This window comes from Emys orbicularis, chromosome 3 (assembly GCF_028017835.1).
Source record: "Emys orbicularis isolate rEmyOrb1 chromosome 3, rEmyOrb1.hap1, whole genome shotgun sequence".
NCBI lineage: Eukaryota > Metazoa > Chordata > Testudines > Emydidae > Emys > Emys orbicularis.
This window is the reverse complement of record NC_088685.1, coordinates 186,851,451-186,878,647: the sequence shown is the minus strand read 5'-3', so window position 1 is coordinate 186,878,647 and position 27,197 is coordinate 186,851,451. Positions and strand designations below refer to the sequence as shown.

The window sequence follows — 27,197 nt, the reverse complement described above, 5'->3', positions numbered from 1 at the left end:
TATTATTCTCATTTATCACATCTATGACCACAACCACCAACAAAAAAGGCTCAATGCTGACCCCTATGCAAGCCAACATTTAGTGGAAATTCTCTACTGTATCCACGTATATTTTTGACTGCAGTAGTCACTCCAACATACATACCCTGGATACAGCAGATATATCCTTCTGAGATACCTCTCTGTCACTAATTCCATCAAACTAGTTCTCTTGGTTCACGATCATATGCCTTTTCCAGGTCCACAAGGAAGATACCCAGTTGCTATCTCTTTTCTCTGAAGTTCTCCATGAGGATTTGTAGAGCAAATATGGCATCAATTGTGCTCTTTACCAGAATGACTCCATGCTGATTCATCCAAATTTCAACCATTCCATGCAGTCACTTTTCAGTAATCTTCTCCCATGCTTTCGTAGCAAGTGACATCAGTTTAATTGGGCGATAATTAGCACATAACTCTAATTGCACAAAACTGAACACCCTTGCCCAAGGACCCGCCGCTGCCCCACCCCTTCTCTGAGGCCCCACCCCTGCTCACTCCATCCCCCCTCTCTCTGTCACATGCTCTCCCCCACCTTCATTCACTCACTCATTTTCACCAGGCTGGGGCAGGGAGTTGGGGTGCAGGAGGAGTGAGGGCTCTAGCTGGGGCTGCAGGGTTTGGGTTGGGCCAGAAATTCAGGGTGTTAAGTGGCTCCGGGCTAGGGGGTGGAGCTGAGGGGTTCAGAATGTGGGAGGGGGCTCTTGGCTGAGGCAGGGGATTGGGGTATGGGAGGGGGTATGGGCTCTGGGCTGGGGGTGAGGGTTCCAGGGTGGTGCCAGAAATGAGGGGTTCAGGGTGCAGGAGGGGGGTCCAGGCTGGGGCAGGGGTTGGAGTGCAGGGGGTAGGCTCTGAGAGGGAGTATGGGTATGGGAGAGGGATCAGGGCTGGGGCAGGAGTGCAGGAGGTAGTGTGGGGAGTGGGCTCCAAGCGGCACTTACCCATATACATGAGAACAGAATTTAGCTCAGGATTCATAGCTCAGTGTTTTGTCTTGTTTTAATCCTATCTCAATCTTTTTAAAAAAACAACAATAATAATAAGCTTATCCTATAGATAAGTGAATTTCATCTTTCATGCCTAGTTCCACAAACAGTGTAGATTTACAGATTATAAGTACAAGTATTTCACTGTTTTACAGTATACTTAAAAGCACTGGGCCAGATCCTCAGCTGGTATAAATCAGTGTAGCTCCACTGAGCTATGACAGTTTACACTAGCTGAGGATCCATACCATTTATTTTAGCCAATTTTAAACAAAGACAAGTATAGACTAAAAATTACTGTATTTCATAGAAAAAATGCCTAGGCTGCCTCTATCTTGACTGTACATCTTAAGGTACAAACCTAGAGAGATCACTAATGGAGTATTACACTTTATTAAAGGCTGATGTAGGCAGTCAAAACCAACCCCTTTGCAATGATGGCCCTGACAATGAGGCGTTTACTTATTTAGAAATGCATATAGGTGCCCATCACAAAGGCACCTAGGTACCTTACATCATTGCAACCAATTTCCAAAGACTATAAACAGAACCCCCTGTTTGACAACACAACAAATAAAAACCCTTAGTATACATTCTACACAATGGGAAATTAAATACATTTTAGAACAAATGTCACTAGTGATATTGGTCACTATCGTCTTTCTCCATGCTCATTCAAGCTAAATTGTTCCAAAGAACTGGAAAATATTATTTCATATAGGTATAAATATACCCATGAGTTTATATTTTACCAATAGAGAGGAAAGTAAGACTGGCAATTATAATCCTTTCTATTAAGATTTACTGCATATTTCCCTTGAAAGTATTTTTAACATTTTAAACATTGGCATAAAGATTCATTGAGAGAAGATTGCTGCAATATATTTATATTAGATCTAAATCAGTATTGCAAAGATTTTTTGTCATGACACTGTTAATGCTAAACTGCAGACATTGCCTGGATACTAGTCTTATCCTTTCCTGTAATATGAAATTCAATAGGGAGGGTAAGACTGGAAATTACAATTTGTTCTCTTAAGGTATATTTCTTATTATGTGATTTCAAAATATACTATTTATGAGTAAGCACGTATATCTTTATGCTTTTACTATCTCTCTAACTAGGTTTTCATACAAGCTTATTCCAAAAACGTTAGGTTAAGATTCAGAACAGGAGTGTACCATACACTACTGGGTTACTCCAATATTTGAAGAACTCCATGGAAGAGGGAGGAGGTATGGCAACAAAGTCAACCCAGACCCATGCCATTTAAACATTAATTCCACAGCATACCATCATGTCTGGTCTCTCTCACCTATATGACCATGACACCATAAAAACAACACACAAGTACTTTAGTTAGACAAAATAATGCTCAAAAATCTTGAGTTAGCATTTATACTATGGATTCCTATCCAAGGAATGAAAAAATATTCTAAACAAAACGGTAACATATTTTCACTTATTAGAAGTGGAGGAGGGGAGCTGAGACAGATGACAAGAGAGAACAATTTCCAAAGCCTAGGTACCCCCCAGCAAAAGCACCATCAGGAGATAACCTAAAAGCTAGGTGGCAGTGGAGCATAAGCAGATGTCAGAAGAAGGATTGCTCACTTTCCATATGCATCTATATATAGACAGATTATAGATAGAGATATCATATATAGACACCCCACTAATATTGATTTCTAATAGAATCAAGTCACTTGAATTCAGCACAGGAAGGAAATATGATATCTGTACATTCTATAATCAGCTAATCTTTGATAAATTCAATAAAGTTTTAAAAGGAAAAGGATTACATTCAGAATTTCAAACCCCAAATAGTAATGATGTTTCCTGAGCAAACCAGTTATTGTTAACACTTACTAGGCTAAGAGACTATTAGAAATTATTTAAAAAAGAAAAATAGAAGGTGGCTTTGCAAAGTGATTGCGCAAGAATATTTCTAACAAAGACAAAATGTTTTTCATGTTTGTTCTGATAACAAAACCTCTCTCTTTACCGTTTTTAAATTGTTTCAGATTATGAAGAGAATTGTAAGATTGTGTGCATGCACTAAAGAACTAGCATTTAGATGAAGTAACATGGAATTTAAATATACCTTTTATAGTCCATTTGAGCATTAATATTCACCTCTCTCTCTCTCTTTTTTTTTTTTTTTTTTTTTACCATTCATGTTACACTTAACTGCTAGATTTGTTCAATGTCTCATAGACAACTGAAGATGCCATTGAGCACTAGGTATCAAATACATTGCTTACAACAATGTGACAAACAATTACTGTCCCAATTAATGACATAGAATCTTTATTCCAAGAAAAGTATTGATTCCTAAAGACAATCAGATGCTCAGTTAAGCCAAAATGACATTTATCTATAGTATATTTTGAAGTATAAGAATGTTCGCTGGAGAATGTGAAAAGGAGGTGCTAAGCAAGGTACAGAGTGAAGCTGTTCTATTGTGCTCAATATCTTTTAGTTGTGAGTTGCAAAGGTGTATCAGGGAGGAATAATGATATCAGCTAGGAAGGAAGGGGCATTTCAATTAGAAAAATGGTAGAAATGGTTTCTAGGATTCAGATTTTTAAACTATGAATTTTCTCACCACAGGCTGTCTGTAGTGGTTGATTGAGGGCACTGAACAGTAATTCATACAATTGCAGGACCTATTGTTAACAATGCAGATATGGCAGATGGGATCAGTGGACACATAGCACAGTGATCTGTGACACCAATGTGCTTTTTCAGCAGGGAGAGGGCTCCTTTAGTTAGTGGAAGCTATTCTCTATTGCATTGAGGCAAAAAGATGTCTCCATTTGCACTAAGGAGCCAAACCACACAAGCCTGAAGGAGCTGAATGCACAGAGACACTGATTTTGAAAAAGTAAGACCCCTTGACATTTCTGTTTAATTATATATATATTTCTCTCCAGTAAAGATCTGATCCTGCACCCTTTGAGATCTATGGCAGAACACCCATTGACTTTAATAGAAACAGGATCGGGCCCTATGAAAGCAAATACTTTTCAGCCAATTCTTATTTTTCTCTGTTTGAATCCTTGATTTAGAAAGCCATTCTTCTGTCTCTAGCTAGGTAGTTAACATAGGTTGCCATATGACATCCATCACTGTGGTATCCTCCTTAGTCAGCCTGCAGCATCAAAGGAAGCCTTGAAGAACATACTCATTGAATGAAATGCAGCCAAAGATGTACCGCCCATTTCTGTGAGGTACTGAGCACTCTCAACATCCACTATAGTCAATGGAAGTTAAGAGCAATCAACACCTCCCAAAATATATTCAGCACTTCACAGGACTGGACACAGAGACGGAGTCTGAGAGAATCCAAACTATTACTTGGAAAGAAAATGTAGCTGGTGTGCCTGGGAGCTGCAACTCTGAGGAACTATTAATTCTGCAGCAGTGATTCAGTGGCATAAAAGGGTCTTGCAGAGATTGCAGTTTCTTGGAAAGCATATTTGCAGTGGTGCTGTACAGTTTTTAATGGGCATTGTTACAGTCTCATAGTCAGCTTTTTAAAGCTATTACAGTGTGCATTAAAATCTATACATCGCTGCTGAAAATACACAACCCTATTGTTCCCCTAAAGCCCAAGCACAAAGGGGACCCTCTTTGTACAACTCTCCCTTTGTCTGAGAAGGGAGGAGTCAGTTGCCTTCAAGAGATCATCCTGGGACTCCATAAAAGGCTGCCCATGTGGTCTGGTATTCATGCATAGCGAAAGACACATGGGGGGAAAGCACTAGTCCATTCAAACCACACTGGGAATTTGTGCCACAATTAATGCTACTCCTCACTAGCATCTCCACACTGTGGGAAAACCCCTCCAATATGGGTAGCTACCTGTGTGGGATTCTCTGGTAACTTGTCTCGATTGGAGCTGTTCTGCCTAGGAGCCAGAGCAGTGTGGATAGCTCTGTAACTATGGCAGATTTCCAAGACCCTTTCCAAGTCTCCAGGGATCCATAGTGCCTGCAGACTGAACTGGCTTCTTCTGCAAGGGGGAAAACTGCACACATCACAGAAAATTCTCTTAACAGAGAATGACCCCTCTCTTCCCACACTTTAGGTTTTTCCATGGGAGAAAGCCAAGAAATGGCTCCTGGAAGCACCCTTTACTACAATGAACCACCACTGCACTTTACTACCCATCACATTTTGAGCTCCTACTCAGATCAGATAACCTCATTTCAAGAAGCCCTAAAGTACTTTCATCAGGGTCAAAGGTAAACATTTATGATTATCTGAACAGAATGGTGACTGTGTACACAATATCACCAGCTAAATGGACCAACTATAGAGCAGTCTGATCTTGAATTCACGAAGACTGGTTTTACATTGGTGTAACTCCACTGATTTGAAAGGAATTACTCCAGATTTCCACAGGAGGAGAATTAGGCCCTAATTTTCAAAAAATGCCCAATACTGTATTATTTTTATTTCTACCATAATTGATTGTCAAACCATCACAACTGCCTTTGGGTGCATTTAATATAATTAAAACCATATATCAAAGCTACCCATACCGCTTAATAAAAACAATAAAAAAACCCTAAAATTAAAAAACCCAACCACATTCGTACCTCATATCAACACACATCACCAACTTGTAACTCAAGCCAAGAAAATACAGAACAAATTCACAACGTACAATGTAACCATGAACATGTCACATGCACTTGCTAGCAATGAAACCCTAGCAGCAAACAGAGCATTTAAAAATGTTTCACTACTGGGACTTTGTAAAAGGAAAAATGACCCAGACAGAAGCTTTTCTGAGGATAAATGGCCAGCTGGGTTAATAGGTTCAGCTTCGCCACAGACCATCAACCCCTCCCACCTGATCATTAATCACCAAGAGAAGCCCTTCACCTTATCACTTAAGTGAAAAGGAAATCTTAGAAAAATGTTTTGATTTTATAGCCTTGCTAAAGGAGATCTAACAACTACATAAAAAAGAATAATAAAAATCAGTGCAGACTTCATTGACATTTGAAAATACTTGTTTCAAAGTTGCTTAATGATGGGAAGATGGGAGAGTACACTCAGACCTGTTACATTCCCTGGACTTCTATACTCTGATCTGTTTCATGAATATCTTCTCATCATGTATTAATGTTTGTAAGCTGTGACAATATGGAGGAAGTATTAAAGTGCTGTAGTATATATATTATCTTAAGAGAGATATAAATTCTCTACCAGTTTCAGTTTTGGCATAAATGCCTGGCTTACAGTTTATTACAGATGCAAGCCTGCCCCAAATTGGTGAGAATGTACGTTTTTCAAAATAAACATGCATTGTTCATTAATAAGATTCAGACTATTCCATCTTCAGCTGACATCTCTAACCATCTAAGTATTTTCAGTTCTCTTTGTTCCATGTAAGGAAGACGGTCCCTTTACACTCAGAGGCGACATTTCATAAATACTGAAAGAAAGCAGACTTTCTACAAAACAAAATCCCTTGTGATAGGAGTTTTCTCCATATGATTTCTGAAAATTGAGGGAAAATACGATAATCTCTTTTAGGCACCACAGATGACTATAGAATCACTGTGAATGGACAAGAGCAGTCAGTAATTTTCAATGCTTCTCCTATATTCCTATTCAATACAAAACTACAAAAAATGAAAATACAAGTTTCAGTTTGTAATGTCAGTCTCTAACTGATCATAATGAATCCTCTTCATATCAGTTTTACAAAATGACTTCGTTAAACAAAAGTGTTTAGTGTTGCCCTCAAATCTGCAGCTCAACCATAAAAAGCCAGCTACTGAACTTATACGTTAGCTATCTTCGAATCTTCCATAGTACCCATGATTATTGTATCTAAAAAGTACTTATATTCTAAACAGACAACAATAAGCACAAGACAAGAGAACAATTTTTATCCCACAAGAAACTAAATATGTTGGCTGTGCACAAAGCCTTTACCATCTCTGCACAGCAATTTCCATGAATTTACTGTAAAAGTATTTGCATATACCTGTATGTTTTAATCTGTATTAATCACTAGCATATTCAAAATACAAAATGACATATTCCATTGTAAAACCCACACTTTCCATATTGATAGACCAGGTAATATTCTTCAACAGACTCAGCATTAATGATCATATTATGTTAATAATATTCACTGTTCTCTATGAAGAGTGAAGTGGTTGTCTTTCAAACCAACTTTACATGCAATCATTCAGGATAAATTATAAATAGATTATATTATATGTAATTTAATTACAGAGCTAAAATACATGGAAATTAACAGAGCTGTTCATTTTAACATAAACCTTGTTAAATAGCAATGAGGAAAAATTTAAATAAATATACCTTATAAAGGGGGCAACAATAAAATAAAGAGGTGGTTTAAAAGTGGATTATTATATGTTCAGGAAAATTAATTTATATGAGCTCGTCTACACATTTTATAGCAGCACTTGTTCAAAATGCAATGGTATCCAAGTTCACTATTTTTATCATGTAATGAGTTCATGCAGAATTATTGTATCACATTCTTCACCAGCAGGATCAGTATAATGGATTTTAGCTCACACTGTGACTATCTTTTACTCCTCACATAAGGTTCCACCATGCGAACCAAGTATGAGGTCAGGGCTTTCTTCTCTGGGAATAAGCTGTTGTGCATTTAAACAATGCATTCTGGAAAGCAGGGGAGGACTGGCTAAATCACAGGCCAAGGTGCTCTGCTACAACTACAGGCTACAGTGACCATGTTGTGACAGGTTCGGTCACAGAGACCCCCTTGGGACAGTCACCTGACATGCTGAAGTTACCTCTGAGCCTGTTTTCCACTGCCAGCTTGAGACTCTAGAACCCTGCCTTGTTGAGCCAGACATGCTAGTATGCTGCAACACAGACACAGGTCTGGTCCACACCCCCAAAGCTGCAGACTTTAACCAAAAACTGCTCAGCAAGTCACCTATCTCCAGCACACAGACACCCAGTTCCCAATGGGATCCAAACCCCCAAATAAATCCGCTTTACTCTGTATAAAGCTTATACAGGGTAAACTCATAAACTGTCTGCCCTTAGAACACTGATAGAGAGATATGCACAGCTGTTTGCTCCCCCAGGTATTAATCACTTACTCTGGGTTTGTTAATAAACAAAAGTGATTTTATTAAGTATAAAAAGTAGGATTAAAGTGGCTTCAAGTAATAACAGACAGAACAAAGTAAGTTACGAAGCAAAATAAAACAAAACATGCAAGTCTAAGCCTAATACATTAAGAAACTGTTTACAGGTAAATCTCACCCTCAGAGATGTCCCAATAAGCTTCTTTCACAGACTAGACTCCTTCCTAGTCTGGGCCCAATCCTTTCCCCTGGTACAGTCCTTGTTAGTTCCAGCAGGCATCTTAGGTGGAAACTAGGGGTGTTCTCATGACTGGCCACCCCCTTTGTTCTGTTCCATCCCCTTTTATAGCTTTGGCACAAGGCGGGAATCTTTTGTCTTTCTGGATCCCCACCCCTCCTTCTAAATGGAAAAGCACCAGGTTTAAGATGGATTCCACCATTCTTCCTGGGCTGCCTTACAGGAACACAGGAAGGCTTGCAAGTAAACAGAGCCATTTACAACCAATTGTCCTAGTCAATGGGAGCCATCAAGATTCTAAACCACCATCAATGGCCCACACTTTGCATAATTACAATAGGACCTAAGAGTTATATTTTACATTTCTAGCTTCAAATACAAGAATGATACATACATACAGATAGTATGATCACACTCAGTAGATTATAAGCTTTGTAATGATACCTTACAAGAGACCTTTTGCATAAACATATTCTAGTTACATTATATTCACACTCATAAGCATATTTCCATAAAACATTATGGAGTGCAAGGTCACACATGTCATCTTATGTTTTTGTACAAGATCTAACATAATGATGCCCAGATCCTGACTGGGGCCTCTGAGTGCTATTATAATAGAAATAATGAACAACAATAACAAGCTTCCTCCCTTATTTTGTCAGACACCCACCTGCCTCATCCCTTCTCTACTGTAGTCCACAGAGCTAGCTTTAGCATTTTATTTTATTTAGCAGTAACACAAGGAACCTACAGGCCTAAAAGACATTAGCTTCAGCAATTAGCGTAAGGCTTGAGGCCTATGAACTTTGGCACAGATAAATGGCCCAATGGTCACCCCTAAGTTTTGGGGAACTGGGAAGAGAGTGTTTAAGGGGGGAGTTTGTACATAACAACACCAGGCAACTACAGGAATATGAACTAACAACAGCTTTTGGATATTTTAGGATAGGAACATCTGCAGATGTCTGACATAAGAGTGCCATGGTAACGAATTGATAATCAGTTGAGATCATAATATGCTAACCTATATGAGAAGGGCACTCCAACATTTGTACAGTGAGGAAATACATATAAGGAAGAGGGGAGAAACCTTTACTGAATATGCATTCAGCATAGTGATGTCAGAGTAATATATAAAAGTTGTATTCCACCCTGTGTGCAGGAAGGGAGAGAGATGCAGCCTTGGGAGGTGCCAAGATGATGGCCACTGGTGATGGTGAGGATGGTGATGGTGATGAGCACAGGTGCCGACTCCGTGAGTGCTCCGGGGATGAAGAACCATGAAAAAAAAATAGTGGGTGCTCAACACCTACCGGTGGACTCTCCCTCTCCCTCCTGCCCCCAGTGCCTCCTACCAGCGGTGGGCCCCGCCAATCAGCTCCTCCTCCTCCCCCTCCCAGCACCTCCCACCTGCCGAGGATCAGGTGTTCAGCGGCATCCAGGAGGTGCTAGGGGAGGGGGAGGAGTGAGGGCAGGAAGAGGTGGAGCAAGGACGGGGCTGGAGGGACATCCCCAGATGCGGAGGAGTAGAAGGGGCGGGACTAGCCCCTTCTGCTTGCTGGGATGCTGGCGGACTGGCAGCTGCCTGAGAGAGCCTGGCTGGGGAGGCAGCTTCCGCACCACACCCGGACTTGGGTGCTGGGGACCTGGGACGAGTGAGACAGAGCCCCTCCTCCCGCCCTGGCACGTTTCTGGCTCGCTGAGCTGCAGTCCCTAGCAGCCCAGCTCGAGTGGGGAGCAGAAGCTGCCTCCTTCCCAGCCAGGCTCTCTCAGGCAGCTGCTGAGCTGCAGAGCAGTGAATGGAAGGGGCTGGTGTTAGAAGCGACTCCCTCACGCTCCCCGCCTGGGCTCTCGCCCACTTAGGGAGAGTGGTGGAATGTGCCGGGGGTGGGGGAGCAGGTGCAGTGGGAGGACAGAGCATCTCCCTCCCCCGCAGATAAGGTGGAGCGGGGAGAGTGAGGTAGTCCCAGGCTGGGCACAGGGGGAGGTTGGCTGGGGGACACACACGTGAGTGGTCACGTGACCTCCCCTTTAGATCATGCCCCCCAAGTAAGGGGAGGCATCGGTCCTCTATGGTGGGGAGGAGATAGAACAGGGTGGGAAGAGGTGTGGGTGGGGCCTTGGGGAAGGGGTGGAATGCGACGGAGCCTGGGACGGCGGGGGGGTGGAGCATCCCCTTGGAAATCAGAAAGTCAGCACCTGTGGTGATGAGGAGGATAACAACTAACCTTTTAGATTGTTCTGCAAGGGATGATGAGAATATATGGCTGTTCAGATATACATTCTGTATTATCTCTATCTACCTTGGTGGGTTACAGTGTTTGTGACTGATAAATGTATTAATAAAACTATTACAAATACTGAGGGTTCCTAAGTGGGAGTGTTGCAAATGTGTATATTGGGGCTCCCAAATGAACAGTAATTTTAAAAATACTGTGCCTGAACTTGGGACAAGTACCTGTTAAACCTCAGAGTGATAACTGGGAATTCTTAAATAATCAATATAATTAGTACACAATCCACAGATCAGGCAACACTACAGAAGACCCTTTGGAAAAGTCCTATAGAATTTAATAGAATGAGATAAATTCTATAGGATGGTTTAAAACCCTATAAACAAGGTAATAGAGAATTATATCCATGCTATAGAACACTGCAGGATGATTTTTTAAAGTAGAATGGATATTATTTTCTATTAAATTCTATAGCACTCTAGAGTTATAGCCATGTAACTTTAATAGCTTCATCCCCATTAAATTCTATAGGACTTTAAACATCTTCTTCCTCCTTTCCCATTATTATTGGCACCCACCCAGATTAACTGTTGGTCCTGTGTGGTACTGGTGGGTGATACAGGGGTTTGGTGCAGGGGAATAGTGAGGGTTCTGCTGGGCTTCTCAGTTTTATAGTGTTTCACAGCATAGTTTATATCTCTGAAGTGCTATTCCCCCATCATAGGATGTGAATAACTTTCACTGGAGTCAATGAGACTTCAAAGATAGTTAAACATATCCTGTGTGGGAGAATAGGCTCCTGTTGACAATTCAGGCCACCAGTCCTTGGACTTGGAAAAAATACAAGTGTTCATAGGCCACTTACTACTCAGAGTAGGCAGGATGCTTTCAGCTTCTCAAGCATCCTGGGCCAGTCCAGACCTGCTGGAAAGCAGATAATCTATTTCAATAGAACACACAAGGTCTGCATTACAGCACAAGCCTTTAAAATCAATCCATGCCTCCTGTCCAACAGGAGGAAAGAACTTACCAGAATTCCCAATTTGAAACAACTGTAACTTTCCAGAACATTGAAGAAATTTTCGCCTTTCCTGACTGAACCTAACAAAGATTTCTGGTGAGTAAATACTTCTAGTGCTGTGAGTGTCCCATTCCCTTCTTCCCTCCCTTCCCTCCTACCCTACCACACACACATTAAAATAGTTTCTCATAGGAATTTGGGCCTACATTTTCAAAGCTGGGTGCCTAATGTTAGATGTCTAAATCTGCTGAAGTTGCTCAACTCCTTTGAAAATAGGCCACTGATATCTAGGGGTTAAATTTTCAGAAATGCCTAATTGACTTAGGAGCCCAAATCAAATTTCAAAAGTAATGTAGGAAATTAGGAGCCTAAACACTGTGGGACTTAGGCTTTTAAACATGGGCATAGTTTTGGGGGGACTGGAGAGCATTGCCCCCCCCAACTGAAAGTCTCAGGCAGGTGTGAAATTTGCCCCCCCACACACATAGCACCATTGGCATGACTGGAGCTGCTCCCCCAAATACAGAAGTCAAACTATGCCTGTGCTTTTAAATCACTCAGGCACTTCTGAAAAGTTTACCTTAGGCCTGGTATTTTCAAAAAAATCGAATGGCGTTTGGTTCCCATCTCCCATTGAAATAACTCCCTTTGAAAACCCCAATTAAGGGTCCTAATAAGGGTTCACAAGTCTAACTTTAGGTATCAAGGTCCTTGAATATCATAACAAGCATTCAATTCCACTTTAACTGTTAGGAAAAGCAAAGGAAGAGGGGAGAAATGATGCCCCCTTAGCAGGTCAATGCATTGCCCATCCCTTTACCTGTCACCTAAGCATTTCTCTGAGCTCCTACCAAAGAGTGAAACTGGCACATATGGTCTGTAAGCAGGAAGGAGAAGCACAATCCTGGGAGATAAGGAAGAAACAGAAGGGATTGGGGGGAGGGGGGAAATTGAACAAAAACATACAGAAGAAAAGAGGGACGGAGCAAGAATACAAATGAATAAGAGGGAGGTGGGATGGGGTGAGGAATAAAACCAATATAAAGTTGCTTTGTGACAGCTTCTTGAAGTTCTGGGACACACTTGGTCCTTCATTCCTTGTGTCTTCAACCGCTGGGGGGAAGATTTCACAAAGGGTGCTCTCTAAAGACCTCCCTATACCCCGGGCAATGGAGCAGTATCCACAGGGTCAAAAGGGAGGTTTTCTCTGTTGCACAGGCTTTGGGGATGAATCAGAGACAAAAGGAGGCTCCCTAACATGGGAACCAAGAGTGACACAAAGGCGGGTGGGAGGGAGTATAAAAAAACCAAGGTGACATGGGGACAAGGGTAGACTGACTAGCAGCAAAAAACAAAGGCATTAGGTGAGAAGAAAAAAATCCAAAGAGCAGAAAGATAAATGAATGAAAAATTGAGAGGAAAAAAAGAGAGAAAAGTGAACAGCCAAATTTCAGGGGATACTTTAGTTGAGGTTTTTGGCTTCCAATACAATAAGTTCACAAAAACTCTAATTTGTGCCCTGATCCAAAGAGTCTTTACATTGACTTCAGTAGGCTTTGGGTTATGCCTCAGATGAAGAGTCAAAACATACTTTATGGGGAATCAAAATCTTCTTGCATACCTCAGCAGTGGCAGATTAGCTACATGGCCCATGCCCAGGGGCCCCAGCCACTTGGAGGCCCCCCGGAAAAATGGCACCTGCCCCACTCTGCCCCGTGCTCCTGCCAGGGAGCGGGGTCGGGGTGCGGGAGTTTGCTCTGCTCCACCATCCTCTCCCACCCTCTCCTCAGCGCTTCTGCCCGGGAGTGGGGGAAGCCCCTGTGCCCCGTCCCTGCTCCCCAACAGGAGCACCAGGAGGGGGCAGGGGGACTGCAGGTGGAAGCAGTGGGCAGGTGCCCCCACTTGCTCTGTCCCAGAGCCCAACAAACCTCTAATCCGCCTCTGAACCTCAGCAGTGATCAACTACAACCTACTACTCTTTGTACACACTGCTTAAGTGTTTTCCTTTTGAACCAAAACAACAGTGTGTATATATGTGTTCCTACTAAAATTGTTAACTCCATCTCGCCACACAAACATGCACGCTTGAAATAATGAGGGTCAGATCTTAGCTGGTTTCAGCATTGGTTTCAAAGGAGCTACATCATATATGCCAGAAATGGCCCTGATATTCCACCTGATACACAAAAATGAAATCAAATCTTTATACAACTGTGTGGCCCCGGACAACTAATGGGCAAACATTCTGCCGCCAGTTTTCAGGGTATAAGTATTCTTTAATGCTCTTCTTGGAGGTCTCACCACTATTCTTACAGAATACTTTAATAGGTTGGTATTTAAATTGGAAGCTTTAGGAGAGATGCATCTCCTGAAGCATTTAGTCACCTATGTTATGAGCCAAGGCTTTTCCCCCAGTTTACCAACTGGTTTTGTAAATGTGTGAAAATTCTTTATGGCTTTATTTGTTAACAACTTGAGATCTTTCTAGCACCTGCAAGAGACATTTAGCATACCTCAAGGAGACTTTTTCCAATTTCAACAAGCGAGACATATTTGCTTTAAGTTGAATTGTGAGTGACTCCATCAGACTTTACTTCTCTTTTCTTTTCCAAAGAAAGACACTTTCTTAATTAGGTTTAGTTCCAGTTATTATAAAACATTGGGGAGGCCTGAAGAAATACTGCTTAGCAGTTTGAAAAACTAATTGGATCTTAGATGTGGGCAGACATTTGTCTTATTCTGGGTGTATACAACAGATCGTCATGATAAAAAAAGTGTCTACGGTAAACAGTGAAACATTAAAACTTCTGTTGACTGAACATTCTTTTTTAGATAATACAGGCTCTATCTATGGATAGCTCAAACACTTCTCAAACGTAATGATCCTGTTTTCAGGTGCTCTGAAAGATATTGACATAATACAGGGAAAACCTCAGTTCTTTTATTGTGCTCAAGATTGATTTGACCCTTGAGTTACTACTTTGGGAACTGAGTTTTGTAACCATGAGCCCCTTTCATGAAATAGCTGGTTTATAGATTTCTCTCCTTTTGTAAACAGAGGCCATTTCGTAATTCTCTTCAACACAACTATGTATCCCACTATGGTTCTGTCTAAAATGGGTGGATTAAGGGAAGTTGTTTCCTGCAGAATACATTATATACCCTCCCTTAATAGTACATTATATATCATTTTTCCAATATATTAAATGCACCATACATCCATTTGCCTGCAGCAGTGTTTTAGATTCTCCTTCATTGAATAATGTAATGTAACTGTCGGTTCCTGTCCTGTCTCAGTTTATTTAAGATCATATTACTTCAGACTGTATATGTTTCTCTCTTTATTATGTTACAGTTGCAATATATGAATCATCATAATTTTGATGTTTGCTCAACATATATTCTGAGTGATAGGCCCAGTCTTCCTATAAAAACTCTTGAAACAAAAATGAGCAAGACAAAATATTACAAGATTGCAGAGGGTTCCTTATGTTAGTCTGTACATAACTGTATTTGGATTTTTATGCTCTGCATCTTGATCTTCAAAAAGGACATTTATAAAGTAAACAGCAGTCATAAACTACTGATGCATGTGAGAGAAATGTCTGGAAAGGACCTGGTTACGAACAGTTATTTTTCAAATGTATGCATTATATATCTCACTGTCTCCACATGTTAATAAAAGAGACAAAGTGGGTGAGGAAATATCATTTATTGGACCAACTTCTGTTGGTGAAAGAGACAAGCTTTCAAGCTACACAGAGCTCTTCTTTAGGTCTTCCTCAGATATTATCTCATCGAGTTTGTCTCTCTAATATCCTGGGACCAACAAGGCTACAACAGTACTGCAAGCAAGATGTTAGTAAAGACAGACTCTGATGTTATATGATTAAAATATGACCAAGTAGATAATTATTGCCACTACTGTTATATAATTGCAACAAATCTTGTACAAAGTATGACATGTAAGGGGTCAATGCAAAAGTTATGAGTTGCTGAATATAATCATACTATTTGTACGCATGTATCATTGCTATGTCTGAAGTTATGAATATTGACTTTATACCTGTATTTCAAATGTTTGCTCCTGCGTAACACCCACAAGGTAGTTTACATCCAATCTAGCCAGCACATTGTGAATGGACCATTCAAGTTGATGGCCTGTCAGCAAACACAATGGGCCACCATGGAAGAAGCTTATCCCCACCTGATGGACGTTCCTGTGGACATTTTAGCCAGAATATGGGTAATGGCTCCGGCTATGACTCATTGAAGGGCATGTGGCCAGCTCATGTGACACCGGACTCCATCTTGTGCTTGTACTTTCCCACTATCGGCACTAAAAGCAGACCCTCCACATGGCAGTAGGGTTGCAAGGCATAAAGTTTCAAACCGGAATGCTCGGTTTAAAAGAGACGATGCTGACCGGGACATTTAAAGTCCGGTCGGCAGCGCAGTGGGGCTAAGGCAGGCTCCCTGCCTGCCCTGGCTCCGTGCGGCTCCCAGAATTTGCCAGCATGTCCCTGCAGCCTCTAGGTAGGAACCCCAACCCCCTGCCGCAGCTCCGAGCCCCCTTCCACACCCTGAACCCCATTTCTGGCCCCACCCCAGAGCCCGCACCCTCAGCCAGAGCCCTCACCCCCTCCCGCACCCAACCCCCCTGCTCCAGCCCAGTGAAAATGAGTGAGTGAGTGAGTGAGTGAGTGAGTGAGTGAGTGAGTGAGTGAGAGCAAGCGATGGAGGGAGGGGGGATGGAGTGAGTGGGAGGGAAGGCCTCAGAGAAGGGGCAGGGCAGGTACAGGGCCTCAGGTCAGGGACAAGGCGTTCAGTTTTCTGCAATCAGAAAGTTGGTAACCCTACATGGCAGAGCTGTAAAAGGCCCTGAAAGCATCTCGTTTCGCCTCTTTCCTGCTCTGATCTCTGGAGTATGGACTTATACTAATGGGAAAATTCTAACCAATGGACTGAGGACCTTCCAATCTTTTGGAAGCAACCAGACACATTATGAGCCATCAGTTTATTCCATCACGGCTTCAAGCCTGATAAAAAAATTTTGCAATTATCGTATGTATTCGATTCCTTTAACCAATTTTAACTCTCATCTCTTTTTTTCCCTCTTATAAATAAACCTTTAGATATTAGACACTAAAGGATTGGCAACAGAGTGATTATTGGGTAAGATCTTACTGAGGGACAATCTTCACTCATTGATATATTTGCTTTCCACAACCAACTAACTCTCTGTATAACTTTTCATGAGTAATGTACCCAAATACTTGGATGCTAATATCAAAACTGTATTGTTAAATTTATTCATCTAAATTTGGGTTATTGCAGATTATGTACTACATGTATCTTATGACTTTTAAACCAAACTTTGTATTTGTGGATAATCTAAGCACTATACCCAGATGTACAGACACTCTTTCCTTAACCTGTGTATTATATAATTTTAACACTAGCCAGGGCCGCCCGGGGGGGGGGGGGGGGAGAGGGAAGGCAAGTGGGGCAATTTGCCCCAGGTCCCACAGGGGCCCCCACGAGAATATAGTATTCTATAGTATTGCAGCTTTTTTTATGGAAGGGGCCCCCGAAATTGCTTTGCCCCAGGCCCCCTGAATCCTTTGGGCAGCCCTGCCACTAGCTTAAATAAAATGTTTAAATTTGAACTGGGTATGTGGCTGGTCCTTTGGGATCACACTTTGGTTGAGGAAATTGGTTTTAAATAACCACTCATCATTAAGTCGAGTGTCTGGGTGTTGAATCCAGGACTGGAATACCTAAAGAGACTGCATTTCTTACTTCTTGTTTGCCAGTGTGGTGAGAAAGAAGTTTACTTTTGTTGCTGGTTTGGTATATCTTATGGAAGATTAACCACCAGTTTGGGGTGAGTCTGCCCCATTTCTGAGCAGTTTGTCCTTAATCTGGTATTCTCAGTTGTGACCCACTGAGGCACGGTGACACAGACTAATCCATTAATCCTTCATGAGCAAACCTGAGCTAGTTAAAGTTATTAATCCTGGAGACAGAGTTAAGTGAATGACTGCATAAGCAGTAATAATCTCAGTACTGTGCAACATGCTAGCATACAAGGGCTGGCCTGAGACAAAAGAGACTCACTTAGCCTTAAGGACTTGTGGAGAAAGGGACCGCTTTGCATCAGACTGTAGTGAAGAGAAGACTGTCAGTGGGAAAGGAAGCATGCAATTGATAAGGTTTCTGCCTACCTACCGAATTTATTTTCCTGTAAATTATTATCACCTGTTTTTGTCACAAAGCTTCTCCTGCTCCACAAGTGCAGTGGGGCTCTTTGGTGGCTTAGCCCACACAGTAAAGACTAGGATGGCCACATTAAACCCAGGGCTTGCAAAGTGAAGAAGTGGAGGGAGAGAGGAGAGAGCAGAAGTCTTTTTATGTACCTTCAATAACCCTCATTTCCCTCTTCCTGCCTGCAAACAAATTCTCTTCATTCTTTGTGAAAGAGAAGGCTGGACTGGGTTTCCTCCACATCCCACCCATACTCTCCCTCAATTGCTTACTTTGGGCTTTAGGTCTAAGTGAGGTATCACCCCCTCCAACTTCATCCTCCCACCCCCATCAGAAACTAATTAATCTCTGTAGATTCCTCAACTTCTGAAATATAGAAAAAGCTATTTTTAGCTTTAGCTACTTTCAATTACAAGTTTAAGAGAGGATCAAAGTAAAAGGGAAATGTTCAGAATTTCCACTCTTAAAAATAATGAACACTTTGATTAATACGCACTAAGAAGAAAATGATTAATTAAATAGTCAAGACATGGCTTTGTCAATCATAGGCTCATCTCAGTTCCATCAACGGTAACGTGAGAAAAACTACTGTACTAAAAAGTTAAGACTGTCCTGACAGGCAATGAATTAGCTAGACCAATCCTGCTAACATGACTTTTGCACTTAGCTTTCTAATTCCTTAAGAGGATTGTCTTTTCAGTTTGCAAATAAAAAGTAACCAATAGTCATTCAAAGTTACAATCCCAAATAAATGGTCATAAAGTATTTTATTATAGATAGACAGAATATATAAACTGTTTATTTATTCAAAGGGGAACATTTAGCTCAGGTAAGAGTGATTTCTCTACAACTTAACTGTACACATTGCATGTATCCACTTCATTCATAGAGTTTGTTTTTCATATAGTAAAAGTTTCATATGCCAGCTACAAAGATTTTCTGGAAACTGAGAAAAAATTCCAATTATAAAACAATATGGGGACTATATTCAGATCTCATGTAAAGTCAGGAAAATCCAGAGTAACTCCAGCAAAGTTAATGGAAATACTCTGGATTTATCAAAGTGTCACTGAGATTGGACTGTGACTGTAACTTTAATCATATTTGATGAAAGACCCAGTTTTAGGATGTGTTTAGAATAAAATAATCATGTATATTCATTTTCTTATCTTTGCATGTGGCAAAAGCAATTTTTCTATTCCTATCCATTATACATTAACAAACACACAATATATATACACACATACTATAGATATTCTTATTTATATGAACAAAGAATACCTTAACAACAGAGAGATTTCAAGAGCATCTGCATATTTTTTTAGTAAAGCATTGAATATCACAGCAAATTGCTCTCTGATTGGAGAAGAAATGGGCACCAAGTATTGAATATGAACTTTTACCATCCATTATCATGCCAGTTTTCTTTTCATCATGAGGCTTTTGTTCCTGGCATTCATGTAGCCTCAGAAGATGAAGGTTGCTTTATGCATGCTTACATCAGTATTCAGTCGTGATTAAGACTGTATGTTTTTCATGGTCATGACTTCTGTGACAAAAACCATGATGTGTGTGGGGGCGTGGGGAGGGGAGAGGGAGAGTATCACAGAAATTCATGGTATTTGTAACTCATAGAACAAGACTTGGCACATAGATATATTCAGTAGGAAGACAACAAGGAGTCTGGTGGCACCTTAAAGACTAACAGATTTACTTCGGCATAAGCTTTCGTGGGTAAAAACCCCACTTCTTCAGATGCATGGAGTGAAAATTACAGGTGCAGGCATTATTATACTGACACATGAAGAGAAGTGAGTTACCTCACAAGCGGAGAACCAGTGTTGACAGGGCCCATTCAATCAGGGTGGATATAGTTCACTCCCAATAACTGATGAGGAGGTGTCAATTCCAGGAGAGGCAAAGTTGCTTTTGTAGTGAGCCAGCCACTCCCAGTCCCTATTCAAGCCCAAATTAATGGTGTTAAATTTGCAAAAGAATTTTAGTTCTGCAGTTTCTCTTTGAAGTCTGTTTCTGAAGTTTTTTTGTTCAAGTATGGCTACTTTAAAATCTGTTATAGAATGTCTAGGAAGATTGAAGTGTTCTCTTACTGGCTTTTGTATGTTACCATTCCTGATGCCCAATTTGTGTCCATTTATTCTTTTACGTAGAGATTGTCCAGTTTGGCCAATGTACATTCAGGGCCAATGGGCCTGCCAACACTGGTTCTCCACTTGTGAGGTAACTCCCTTCTCTTCATGTGTCAGTATAATAATGCCTGCATCTGTAATTTTCACTCCATGCATCTGAAGAAGTGGGGTTTTTACCCACGAAAGCTTATGCCCAAATAAATCTGTTAGTCTTTAAGGTGCCACAGGACTCCTTGTTGTTTTTGTGGATACAGACTAACACGGCTACCCCCTGAAACTTGACATCAGTAGGAAGAAGCACACTCAAAGCATTAGTCTTTGTGTAATGCAAAGATTCTTACCACATCTTAGCAATGTGCAATGTTACAAGGAAATCCATCAAGAATTATAATCTAGGTTAGAACAAAACAGCCTTATATAGATCATAACAGGAACAGAAACATATATAACTTATCCCAATTAGCTGGAAGTCCTGACAGAGCAAATTGCAATGTTGAATCCATTACTATGATGTAGAAAATATATGGCTTGTATTAATCATGATTATAGAAACTCAAAAAAGTATTCTATCCTTATCTCCTGTGGAGAGATCACTTTTCTGGACTACTACATAGAAACAAGATACCAAAACCTACAAAGACAACAGTTGCAGTTATCTTTGGTCAAATCCAAATCCAGGCAAGATTTCCTTTAACAGAGTGAATATCTAAGGAATAGTGTTAAACATCTATGACAACAGAACTGGATAGTTAACACAGTTAGAAAAAAGTGACAAAGATTCCTATGCTATCTCAATACTTTAATCACCTGAAGGAGCAGAGAGGAAGACAGGACCTTTGACAACCAGAGAGCAAGGCAACTGTACCACAAATAGAAGTAGCTCATGAGCAATAGCAATTCTTGGTCTCCCCTTCACTTTGCCACCATTATATTATTTGCCATAAGTATAGTGTATTCCCAATGTAATTATATGATTCCCACACATCGATTCAGCCCTATAAAATATGAGCCCCAAGCCTATTTTATATATGAAATACTCATTGAAATCAATGAGAGTTTCATGCACAGAGAGACTACTGCAATCATGCCATAATGTAGACATCTTTCCTAAAAAGACCAGATATCAAACACCATTAAGGTTTATAATACTCATATTTTAGCTATCTCCTGCAACCTGCTATAGCTAGAAACAAAAGCCTTATGCTGTTGGAAAGCTGGGACTTTTTGACTTATAAAATTGTAAGACAGTCATTTCTCATATGGTTCTGGACCTTGAAGATCTCACAAATCCCTCTGTCTAACAGTATTTTGAAACTAGCACAGGACTGAATTTTGCAAGCCCCAGACCTCAGAACAATGCAAATGTAAATCCCAAAACAAATAATACATTACACCTGTACAATGCATTTCATTCTCAAAGCACTTTGCAAAGCATTACTAAATCCTCTCAACAACTCTATGAAGTACCAAGACGGGTATTCCCATTTGACAGATGGCAATTCCAAGGCAAGCAGGTTAAGTGGCTTGCACAAGGTTCCAGAGGGAATGCACTAGAGCCAGGACTAGAATTCAGGAGTATAGCTGAGAGGGAAATGGTTTCCCCATCAGATGAGAATTTGAGTTTCTGAATTTTTTTTTCTGTCCCAAACTGGGATGAAAAGTTGAAATCTCAAATTATTTTGCAAACTGAAAATCTGAAAAACATTTCAGATTAGTCAATTGAAATGTTTTGTTTTGATAATTTCACAGCATTTCATTTCTGTTTCAACCTACTTTATTTTTTAAACTTTTTTAAACTATAAATTAACTTAAATTTCAAAATAAAAAACATTTCAACCTGAAAAAAGGAACTTTTGTTTCAAAAATGTCAAAATTAGACATTTTGACAATTTCTAAACTGTTTTTAACAAATTTTTCAAAATGGCAAATTTGTCAAAACTGACCCTTTCCTACAAACAGTTTTGACTTTGATAAATCAGCATTTTTCATTGAAAAACATTTCACCAAAACCATCAATGACCAGCTCTAGCGGTACCCCATATCCCAGTCCACCCCACCCCACCCCAGGAGTCTCTCTCTTTGGGTCAGATTCTACTCCTAGATACACATATGCAATTCAGTGGAATCTGATATCAATTGTAAACATCTGCATGAGTCAAGGACAGCATTTGGCCCTACAGGACAGATTCTAGTCTCAGTTATATTCAGTGTAAATATAGAATAACTCTACTGCAGATAGCTGTAGATACTCTCTACATCCGTCTTCACTTTGGCTGTTTTAACATTAAAGACACATTGGCCAACCTCTGTAGTATTTCCATACAAAAGCAGTGATATACTGTATCATTCACATTGTATCTCCACCCTAGGCTGGGGCTGATGGATAGTCTTTTGAATTGGAAGGGGAAGTAGAAATGGGTGGCAACCTGAGCAGCAGTGACCATGAGATGGTTGAGTTCAGGATCCTCACAAAAAGAAGAAAGGAGAGCAGCAGAATACAGACCCTGGACTTCAGGAAAGCAGACTTTGACTCCCTCACAGAACTGATGGGCAGGATCCCTGGGAGGCTAATATGAGGGGGGAAAGAGTCCAGGAGAGCTGGCTGTATTTTAAAGAAGCCTTATTGAGGGCGCAGGAACAAACTATCCCAATGTGCAGAAAGAAAAGCAAATATTGCAGGCGACCAGCTTGGCTTAACAGAGAAATATTCGGAGAGCTTAAACACAAAAAGGAAGCTTACAAGAAGTGGAAACTTGGACAGATGACTAGGGAGGAGTATAAAAATATTGCTCGAGTAATATGTAATCATACGTAATGTGTAATCAGGAAAAGGGCCGTCCCCAGGACAACTCCCCCCTTAGCCCCAGGCCCTGCCCTCACTCCATCCCTTCCCCCAAACCCCTGCCCCGCCTCTTCCTGCCCCTGCTCCGCCCCCCTCCCCGCCCCCATTCCACCCCTTCCCCCAAGCCTCCACCCTGCCTCTTTCATGCTTCCGCCCCCTCCCCTGAGCGATGTCAGGAGATGGCAGGGCGTGGAGGAGCGGAGTGGAGCAGGGCGGGCTGGGGCCGGGTCGCTCACTGCTGATGCTGATGCCAGGCCAACCGCTAATCATCCAGGCCACCCTGGACCCCGCGTCCCAAAGCGCGGGGCCCCCAAAGCGTGGGTCCTGGGACAGTTGCCCCAGTCCATCCTATGGATGGGACAGCTCTGATCAGGAAGGCCAAAGAACAATTGGAGTTGCAGCTAGAAAGGGATGTGAAGGATAACAAGAAGGGTTTCTTCAGGTATGTTAGCAATAAGAAGAAGGTCAGGGAAAGTGTGGGACCCTTACTGAATGGGGGAGGCAACCTAGTGACAGACAATGTGGAAAAAGCTGAAGTAGTCAATGCTTTTTATGCCTCAGTCTTCACAGACAAGGTCAGCTCCCAGACTGCTGCACTGGGCCCCCCGCTACAGAAAGGATGTGGACAAATTGGAGAGGGTCCAGTGGAGGGCAATGAAAATGATTAAGAGGCTGCGGCACATGACTTATGAAGAGAGGCTGAGGGAACTGTGCTTATTTAGTCTGCAGAAGAGAAGAGTGAGGGGGGATTTAATAGCAGTCTTCAACTACCTGAAGGGGAGTTCCAAAGAGGATGGATCTAGACTGTTCTCAGTGATGGCAGATAACAGAACAAGGAGCAATGATCTCAAGTTGCAATGGGGGAGGTCTAGGTTGGATATTAGGAAAAAACTATTTCACTCGGAGGGTGATGAAGCACTAGAATGGGTTACCTAGGGAGAGGTTTTTAAGGCCCGGGTTGACAAAGCCCTGGCTGGGATGATTTAGTTGGGGTTCGTCCTGCTTTGAGGAGAGGGTTGGACTAGATGACCTCTCGTGATCTCTTCCAACCCTAATCTTCTACGATTCTATAATCTCAGAGACCACAGCCTGAGGTCTGTGTAAGGTTCTATGTGAAAAAGCTTTTCCTACCTTCTTATTCACAGTAATTATTGTAGAAAAGCAGTACAAATCAAAGACCGGCAATACAGGATCCAGCACATTTTTGCCAAAAATAACAGTTGCCTCACAACCAGATTTAGGAATCTCACACAACCTCAGATCAAGCAAGTCCTCTCAGCAAGGACTGAAATTACCAGTAAAGCAATGTGGCTGTCAGGAGAAAATAGGAGAAGTGTCAAAGAAAATAATTGATTCTAACCTCTAATGCAACGACTAGTTTACTTTGCCATTTCACAAACTCAGCATATGCACCAAACCTGAAAAGCTTTAATTTGCTTTTTGTTTATGTATCAAACACTCATCTGCACCTTGCATGAGGAGTATTATTTTTCCAAGTGAAAAGTTTCTGATAACAAAAACCTGCATTAATAACCTACACAGTTTAAAATTATTACTTTTTCCAGTACTTTTGTAAATGACAAATAAATAAATAAATAAAAGTGTAATCATTTTGTTTCAGATGTATGAACTAGTACATGAGACAGGTAACTGCCAAGTAGTGTTACGTCAGACCCTGATACAGCAGGGCCAGTGGGCCACAGGAGAGTGATTTTTTGTTTTGTTTTTTGTTAGAACTGTTTGGATAACATGTATTTCAGCAAACAAATGGAAATAATGTTACTGTAACTACATTTTGGTGATCAGCCAATGAAGAAAATCCAGTTGTTTTGGACATATTCAGTCTCAAAACTACAATGAGTTAGGATTTTTCATGTAAACACCTAGTTCCTTCTTCTTCTTCCTCCTCCTCCTCCTCACAATCTCCTTCATCTGTTTGCTGTTCAAGTTCCTCTTTTGTGATCATTTCAAAATCATTTCCATTTCCACTACTATGCTGGGATCAGTCATGCTCATGCCTATCACTGTCTGTGTCTAAATGCTGCTCTCCTCCAGAGTCTTCTGCTCCTGAGTTACCTGTTGCTTTGACTTTTCCATCCTCATCTTCCTTTTTCTCACTATCTGATTTCTCCCCACTGTCAGACTTCGGCTGCTTTCTTGACTCTGATTTATCCTCTTTCCTCGAGTCTGCTTTTGGTCCCCTGTATTCATGTGTGTACAGGGGCCTGAAGGAGTCAATGAAACCCACGTCTGCTGTCAGATTTGGCAAAAAACAGAAGTGATGCCTTCATCCAGTTATCAGCCAAATAATAAGGAAGAGGATGCAGCGGGAAACACCTACTTGTATCTCTGCAGGCCAAAGCGGGAAGAGAGTTGCAGCTATAACCGCAATCACAAGAACAAATCCCATGGCAAATGTTTTAAAATGAACTTGGTCATAGATCCACACATACACCTCATTTCCATCCAAAAAAACTTGATCTTCATGTGGCTCAAGTTTAAATTTTCTTTTAGTTTCCTTTTTCTTGGGTGTTTCTGAGCTTTCATTCTTCTTGCACTCTTCTTTCTCACCATCTTTTTTCTTTTCCTTCTTTCTCCTTCTTAGTCTTTTCATCTTTGCCACTTTCCTTCTTGCTCTTTTTCTCATCCTCTTTCCCACTCTCAATCTTTCCTTTCTCTTTCTCTTTTTCTTTTTGTGTGTCCCCTTATCGGACTTCATTTTCATCACTTTCGATGCTCAGTGAGAGAACTGTTTCTTTAGGAGTCTGTTGCAATAGTCAACTATAGACTCTCAAATGTAAATAAGGCTTCTTCTCCCTTCTTGGCTTTTGCCCATTTAGAATCCAAAAGGCAGTCCACAGCTTTTGAGGCAATAAAATAATGAACTCTGTGGCCCATCATATTGGTAGATTTTGTTGGACAGATGAAACGTAGGTATTTGGCCACAGCTTTCTCCTCTTTGAACGGCTCACCAACTTCCAGGATCTGCTTCCTATGTCTCCTCCACTCCGCAATGTTGTCCCCGTCTGGTCTGCCGGTGACATGGGGGTGGGAGCCCCACAGGAGAGTGACTATTAGCGGTAAATATGCCCAATGGCTTGTGATGGGATTTTAGATGGGGTGGGATCTGAGTTACTACAGATAATTCTTTCCTGGGTGTCTGGCTGGTGAGTCTTGCCCACAAGCTCAGGGTTTAGCTGATCGCCATATTTGGGGTCGGGAAGGAATGTTTCTCCAGGCAGAGGCCCTGGGGTTTTTTTGCCTTCCTCTGCAGTGTGGGGTCATTTGCTGGAAGATTCTCTGCATCTTGAAGTCTTTAAACCATGATTTGAGGACTTCAATGGCTCAGACACAGGTTTGATACAGGAGTGGGTGGGTGAGATTCTGTGGCCTGTGTTGTGTAGGAGGTCAGACTAGATGATCATAATGGTCCCTTCTGATCTTAAAGTCTATGATTCTATGAAGGGGAAAACCAAAGGTCCAGGGCCATATTATGTGGTCAAACGCAATCTGTTGTACCAGGTAGCGCAAATACGGGGGAGGAGGGGAGCGGGAGGAGAAGTAGAGCAGCCCTTAGTACCACGGAAGCACACAAAAGCAGTGTTAGAGCTAGCTCACAGCCATTTATTTGGGGGACATCTAGGAGTAGATAAGACCCTGGATAGAGTCCAAAGGAGGTTTTACTGGCCAGGAGTATGGGCGGAAGTCTAGCACTATGCGCCTCCTGCCCAGAATGCTAGTTGCACAACCCCCCACCTCATTTACAGGCCCTGTTGGTGCCCTTGCCTGTTATTGAAGTCCCTTTTGAAAGGATAACCATGGGCCTAGTGGATCTGCTAGAAAAATTGGCATGGGGCCACCGAAGCATACTCATCATCCTTTACTACGCCACACAGTACCCAGAAGCCATTCCCCTAAGAAGCCCCACATCCAAGGCAATAGCAGAAGAACTGCTCAAGGTTTTTGCTAGAGTGGGCAATCCTAAGGAGATCCTGACAACCATGGAACTCTCTTCATGTTGAAATTAATGAGGGTCTTATGTACCCTGCTCTGCATCCAGGCTCTGTGGACCTCAGTCTACCATCCTCAAACAGAGGGCCTGGTCAAGAAATTTAATCGAACCCTAAAATTCATGATCCAGAAGGTGGTGGCCCAGCACAGAAAAGACTGGGATACCCTTCTACCGTACCTGATGTTTGCGATATGGAAGGTCCCTCAGGCATCTACTGGATTCACCCCCTTCGAGCTACTGTATGGACGCCACCCGTGTGGCATATTAGATATCACCAAGGAGAATAGGG

The 27,197-nt window shown here is 41.5% G+C and overlaps 1 protein-coding gene and 1 pseudogene across 28 annotated transcripts in view; both read right to left on the bottom strand.

Annotated features, from left to right (window-relative positions):
• Positions 1-27,197, bottom strand: part of NRXN1 (neurexin 1) — a 1,214,702-nt gene that overhangs the window by 375,650 nt on the left and 811,855 nt on the right. The gene's annotated exons all lie outside the window — the stretch shown is intronic.
• LOC135875653 (translocation protein SEC62-like) overlaps positions 24,758-27,197 on the bottom strand; it is a 29,905-nt pseudogene continuing 27,465 nt past the window's right edge.